The 7,236-nt window shown below is 39.5% G+C and overlaps 1 long non-coding RNA gene across 1 annotated transcript; it reads right to left on the bottom strand.

Annotated features, from left to right (window-relative positions):
• Positions 1-1,478: 1,478 nt before the first annotated feature.
• On the bottom strand, positions 1,479-2,308 carry LOC137578205 (uncharacterized). Its single transcript, XR_011032556.1, has 3 exons — positions 2,215-2,308; positions 1,832-1,887; positions 1,479-1,753 (listed from the first exon to the last, which is right to left on the bottom strand). It is a non-coding gene; the product is annotated as an uncharacterized lncRNA (long non-coding RNA).
• Positions 2,309-7,236: the final 4,928 nt, after the last annotated feature.

Genomic DNA, 7,236 nt, shown 5'->3' on the forward strand with positions numbered 1-7,236 from the left:
ATTTGACTTGTTTTCTGGCTTTTTCTTGGAAAATGTTTTCCATCTATTTGCGTTTGTCTGAGTTTTCTTTCTATCTGTTGTTAATTCCTATCCAATCTTTGGCAATGGCCCAGAAGACCACGCCTCTCTCAATTGAACAGCTGCAAGTTGGCATCTGCACTGAAGTGTTAAATTTTGGCCAGTTGAAGACGACGACAAGGAAAGAAAAAATAAAAATGTGGGGATAACAAAAAAATTTGCATAGCCGTTCAACTGCAAAATAATTACATCACAAAGTTCCTCCTCTCATTCTCTCTCCCTCTCTCTTTCTGGTTAGTCGAGGTTCACCAAAAAATCCTTTTGTTTAATGTGCAGTGTTTATGGCTTCATTAGGCGTGCCATGTTGTTATGGCTTTGGTGTTCAATGAGCTGGAAATGTCTTCATTATGATTGCATATGGGAGCAGACCAATCCGAGGCGAACAAGGGGAACACCGTGTGGCACGAAAACTCGTTTGTTATTATGTTGCTGCCACATCCTTGTTGCTGCTGCTGCTGCTGTTGTTGTTGCTGCTGTTGTCAGAAGTGCGTACGAGCGTGGTAATTCGCTGCCAGCGTTGCTACAATCTCAGTTCTCAGTTCTCGCACTGAGTCAGATGGGGCGTATGAGTGATGGCAGCATTCATACAAACTGACAGTTTATTTACCCAACGCCATCATTACCAGGGGTGGCGAGGGGCAGGAGGGACTTGGTGTGGACTCGTGTGTGTTTGTGTGTACAAATTATCGCATGCCACAGCCAACAGCAACAGCGGCAGAGGATGAAAGAAAAGAGACAGCGAAGCCATCGGATGATATGAAAAATTGACTGTGATTTATGCAATTATGTTAACAAAATATTTACTTGCCCGCAATTTATTGGATTAGAGGCAGACGATGAAGAGTTACTGTTGCTTCTGCTACCTTATTGATAAGCCAAATGACATTAAAATCAAATTACCTGACAGTTCGATTAGCAATTACTTTGCTATCAATTCCCCATTCCATTCATCTAGACTTCCTCATATGCAAAAACTGATAATTTGCCATGTTAATCAGAATGAGAATGGTTTTGTTAACTTGCCCGAGGACCTGTTTGTTAATCCAGGTGGAATGCTGCGATAGGGCATCAACTTTGGCCAATAATTTCTCTACTGAAACAGAAAACCCAAACAGATAAGGGCAATAATAATCAGAAGCTTTAGTTTAAATAGTTGAAAAGGTAATTAAATGGCAATATCACAGCATTTGATGGATAGAATAGAATTGAATAGAATACTCAGCCATTACAAAGATGGATACTATACTCCCACTATACCAATTTTCATCAGGTTGATCTTAATTGACCAAATATTGGCCTTAATCAAACAATCTTGGCTACCTAAAGATAATGATCTAGCTTCCTTTGACTACACATCAAAAATACTTTCCACGTAAACAAAACAATTGGAGTAATTTTCCAATTTGATTTGTATATGTATGTATAAGTGTAATTCCTAGAATATTTTACATGAGAGAGACAGCTGATGAAGCAAACTTCAAGTGAAACTCTCTCAAAAACAACTTGGTCATAATGAACCCAACCAAAAGTCGGTGCAGAGGGGAAAAAACTTTGTCATGTTTATGACATGCCACCCTCCTCCATCTAGCCAAATCTTGCTCTATTGACGCCACTTCACTTGTCAAACACAGCCGTTGGCAAGTTTTTGATGTGTCGGCCGGGGCCGCAGGACAATCTAATAAACGAGCCAAAAAAAGAAAGAAAGAAAAGAATGGAAAGGAAAACAAAAAAGGAAAAAAAAACTTCAACTGACCTTTGTGTGTGGGGTGCGGGGGGCTTGGTTGGTGGGCACCTTTGGCCTGGGTCCTTCTGAAATGAATAATAGAATATCATGAGGCAAGAAAAACATGCCAAATGAGTATGAGTTGTTTTTGTGTGTGCAATGTGTGTGGGTGTGGGTGTGGGGTGAGTGTGTATGTGTTGGCTTTGTGGGCAATTTCCTTGCTATATTGACTGCCTATTGACTCCCTGGGGTGGACCAACAAAGGCAAACAAAGTGGAGAAAAAGTTGACACATACACTTACGAGATTAAAAAAGGAACACAATATATACACACATATACACACATATACATATAGACGTGTATATATCGACGAGACTCTCGATGCTTGGATAAATTGAAAACTCACGCTCACCTGGGTCAGAAGAAGACTAGCAGCCGCAGCATATTTAATGAGTTTCTTGAAGTTCCAAAAGATGTTTCGTGTGTGTGTGTCCTTAAAGTTTCTGGCTGACTTGTTTGACAGTTAGATGAGCAGCTGCTTGGACACACGCAACAAAGGGAACATCAAACAGAGTTGCCTTAAGTTTAGTTTTGATGCTTTGATTTATGGCCAGAGAGCAAAAGCAATTTAGCAAATTGAAGTTCCCGCTCTATCAATGTCAATTAATTGCCATTTATATGGCTATCAATTATACCTTCAAAGTGCAATTAGTGTGAATTATTTCAAGGCTCCCTTCCCTCCCTCCAGTCCAACACCAACAAGAGCCAAAGAAGCCAAAGAATATTGTTCACTGAGGTCACACACACACGCACACAAAGATATTATTCAAATGGCTAAAACCAAAAAACAAAAAGAAAAAAAAAACCTTAAAACAAAAGCCAAAGCCAAGAGCAGAGGAAGAGGCAGAAACAGAAACAGAAGCCGGCAACGCATAATTGTGCAGCGAACTGTATTAAACAGGGTCATATGCACAATTATAAGAATAATAAACACACAAAACTGACGAGAACACTGCCAAAGAGAAAGAGAGAGAGGAATGACAACAATAAGTTGAATTGAAGGCAGCAAAACGGAATGAAAGTAAAACGAATTTCTAAATACTCTAGATTAGGTGACAGGGAAACCCTACAAATATTGATAAGGATCGTCTTTGGTCTAAACGTCAAACAAATCTACCCAATTTATTATTAGGTTTTCTTTTTGAAGGTTGTGACTTAAGAGAATCCCTATCAGTTAGTGATTTCCCTCTTACTTTGTTATGGTATTTTGTTTCATTGGGAAAGTCTTCTAGTTGCTTAGAGAATCATTGTGAAAAATTAAAACAATTGAACAGAGTTTTAATCAATTTTTGTAGCTTTCAGTTGATGTTTATTATTAACATGGATCAGACTTCTAAATACATTCGTTGTCAGTTCTAGAAAATGTCTTGGACTTAAGTTACTTAAGGAATTTCGTTTGATTATGTCTTGGCTATTTGATTGGAATGAAAAGGAGACGACATAAGCTACACACTTCCAAGTTCATTTTTAAAGCCAATAGACTCTTTGGCTAGTTGAGGGTATTTATGGTTTGAGCATAAAGCTGCTGGCATACGCATAGGCCACAATAAATATATTCTCTTGTTTTGGCGCGCCGCGCGTTGATGTTGGCCTTAAAGAAGAAAAACTTTTTCATGAATTTCCTATGCAGCGAGCAGAGAGCGACGGAAGTCGTCAGTGGCAAAGAAGAGATGCCCCCAATCCATGGAGCTCGAATTCGTTGGATTCGTCATGGCTGGCTGGGGTTTCATGCCCTGATGCGAGGGGAAGGGGCGGCCAATATAATTCGCGGAGGATGAAGACGGGAAGAGATACGTCTCTGTCTCTCTTAAGAGTCACTCGAATGGAAAGCCGAGTTGGTTTATCTTTTGGCAGCGGGGCAGCAGCACTTTAAAGCACCGCGCTCGGGCTACTTCATTTGGCGTCAAAATCGTGGTAGTTGAGGCGTTTGATGATTTGTTTTACAGATTTGTTAACAAATTGATGGGCCAGCGGGCATCGCCGCCCAGTGATAATTTGCTCAAAAGGCGCTGATATATGTCTAACATATCTAATTGCAAATTAGATACAGCCTGTCTGTCTATCTGTGTGTTGGAGGTCACTGGTTTGGGGGTCACGTGTCTCTGTGTATGTGTCTGTGGTTGTTTACAAATCGAACTTGGCTGCCAGCGTCTCTTGGCAATGGCATTGGCCATGGCCAATAGCCAGTCATAGAACTAATCCCGTAATTAGAAATCTACGGCTGACTGCTTGGCTGCCTCTCCAAAAAAAAAAAAGAAGAGGGGAGAAAACCAACCGGAGAAAAATCAATATTTTCCTCACCCTTACGAGGTCTGATTGAGGGGGGAGGCCCTCATAATTTTCATAACGTTTTGCCATTTTCCTCGAGTCGTCGTCGTCGTCGTCATCGTCGTCGACGTACATGAAATTTGCCGATAAGAAAAATGCGCATAAGGGCATTGAAATTTATGCTCTGAATTTATACCTTATTTCCCCCTACCTTCCCTCTACTGTCCTTCTTTCTTCGAATTATTTCTCCTTCTGTGTTACAATATTTGTACTCTGCCAAAAATGGATTCCTTCATTTGGAAATTTCTATCCTAAAAAGGAGATAAATAAGTTCGAAAATAATCGTTACCAAGAAGCAGGTGATTGAAATTTGTCTTTCCCTCTTTCTCTTTCTATGCATTAGAAGCCCAAAAGGGTATTTCAAATTCGATAAGACCGAATTGACCTGGTAATATATTTTTTCTTCCTTTTTTTTCCCATGTTTCCTTCTCCATGGCCAGGTTTTTATAATTTGCTCGCCTCGGCAAATGCATTTTATCGACTCGACTCGACTCGGACTTGGTCTTGGTCTTGGTCTCTGCCTCTGGCTTTAGATTGTGTGTTTGCACAGACTTTGTGTGTTTGGCTTGGGATATATACCAAGATAATAATGTGATTTCCTGTGCTTTCCCCAATGGGATCCACAATCAAGAGAGAAAGAGAGGGGGAGAGAAAACTGAGATTCCGTTTGCCGATTGCGCTTCGAAGAGTTAATTGATCAAGTCGAAGACTTTTGAGTTAATTTATGCAAATTCCTCATTCTCAAATTAAATACTTATGTCATTAGCAAACAAATGTTCTCTGAGCCAGAGGAAAACTTCTAACTCTCCTCTGTGTGGAAGAGGCACCGCAAGTGTAATTTGCAAAATGTACTTAACCACACACACACACACACACACACAGAGAGAGAGAACTAAGGATTGGCATGTTGAGTATGTGCCTAAGATAAGCCAAAACCACATCAAAGGCATTTTGCCGGACATACATCCTGGTCACCATCTACAGTTGGATTTAGCCAACTCCTTGCTTCATTTCCCTCTCTCTCTCTCGCTCTTTCGTTCTAGCTGATGTCCACATAAATCCAGTTTAATTAATTTAACCTGTCATGCCGTTTGATTGCATTTGAATAGATTCACATTTCTCTCAGTTGCTCTCCCTTCCTCTCCATCTGTATCTCAAATGAAGTTAAAGAGTTACATGAAACCAAAACGGAGATTTTCCCATTTTGATTTTTCTCTTTCTCTCTCTATGTTTTTGTTTTTTCCTTTAGTGCTCGTTTTTTGACAAGCAAAATTGATTTTACTTCGTTCCCGGGCGTGCAACTCTGCGATTGTTTTGGAATTGATATTGAAAGCTGTCAATTTGCATTTGACATCGTTTTCCATTTTTGCCAAAACTGCAGTTTTTCGCCTCCCCCGCAACACAGGTCCTTCAATTGAGCTTTTACTTTTTTTTTCCTTTATTTCTTTCTTCCTGGTTTTGTGTGTTATTTTTCTTTTTTGTTGGTTCGTTCTTTTTTTTTGTGTGTGTGTGAGTGTGAGTGTGATTTTTCAGTTGATTTGCCCGCCATTTCCCATTTTTCGAGGCACCATGCAGCGAAGGGAAATGGCATAGTGTCGCCTGTTAGTGTGTGTGTGTGTGTGTGTACCGTGGGGTTGGCTCGTTCGACTTTGATGTGTTTGACATTGTTTTTCCGTTTTTCGATTTTCGACGAACGATTTTGTGCAAAGAGCACGTTTTCGGGGAAGCAGCAAAAGTGTGAGATGGACTGGGTGGGACGGTAAAAGGAGGGAGGGGGGTGCACACTATATATACATATGTATGTACATATCGGTTTTGGAAGCAGCAAGCATTTGCTTGTTGTTTATGTCAACGTCAATGACTTTGTCATGACATGATTCTATTTATCCGACACGAATAAACTTAAAAGGCCTGCGCTTGGCTATTAATTAAAACGTTTTAACGGCTTTGGCTCTGACCCCGACTCGTCACACACACACACACACACACACAGATACATACATATGCAAGCATATGTGTCCATTCTGTCTGTCAGTAACCAAATGTGACTCTAGGCAGATTGCAAATATAATCACATTGTTGTATTTTGTAGCATTTTCTCATTTTGTTTTTATTATTATTATTTTTAATGACAAATTATGCGTGAGCGAATTATACGCTTGACAAATTATAATAAAGGCTTGTCATTATACATTATTCGACATAATGCTGCAGTGGAAATAATAAAAAAGCCGTGCAACAAAAACCCCGAACCGTCTGCATTCCCATTCCCAGTCGCATCTGCATCTGCATCGATGAGTGCCATAAATTGGTATCAAATGCAACATAAATTGGTATTCCATATGAATTATCCATTTAAATGAAATGCAATACACATTTTGGTGTAATCTCTGTATTGCATTTTAATATTTTGATTAGGGCAAAGTTGCACATTAAGTGTGAGTATTATGCGTAACGTGGAAAGTGATATCTGCAAAGCAGCTCACCATTTTAGTTTTTAGTTAACAACTATTTCAGTTTTAAATAACGCTTCAAGATTCGATAGTTCTCAATGCATACCGATAGTTCTCTCATGACACAATGAAGAAAGACTTGAATAATCCAGGACCCAAGATTCTACTTACTACTTTGCAAACTTGAATCCTTTTTATAAAAAAAGTGAAGAAATTGTCCAGAGGGAGAGGCAGAGCATTGCTCAAGGTCAGATTATAATAGTCGTTTCACAACACTGCCTAATATCGATCATGGTGTTTGAGATCTTTATCGATCAATCGATTAATTTGATTACCATCAGCCACATTAAGCCAAATTCCAAAATAGTTTCAAGAATTTTCTCTTACTGTGGAAGACCTTTCAAAGAAAAGGCGAAAAATGTTAAAACTTTAACAAAAATCTTTTATTCTAAGGTAATTTAGTTTCAAATGCTTACTAATTAAGAGCTTTTTGGTTGACATTTTCTTGCATATTTTTGTACCTTGCAACTTTAAACTTGGCTTTAACCTTTGCTGCTGCTGCCCCCCACTCAAAACTCAATGCGGCCTACTCA

This window comes from Drosophila tropicalis, unplaced genomic scaffold (assembly GCF_018151085.1).
Source record: "Drosophila tropicalis isolate 14030-0801.00 unplaced genomic scaffold, ASM1815108v1 contig_593, whole genome shotgun sequence".
NCBI classification, from domain to species: domain Eukaryota; kingdom Metazoa; phylum Arthropoda; class Insecta; order Diptera; family Drosophilidae; genus Drosophila; species Drosophila tropicalis.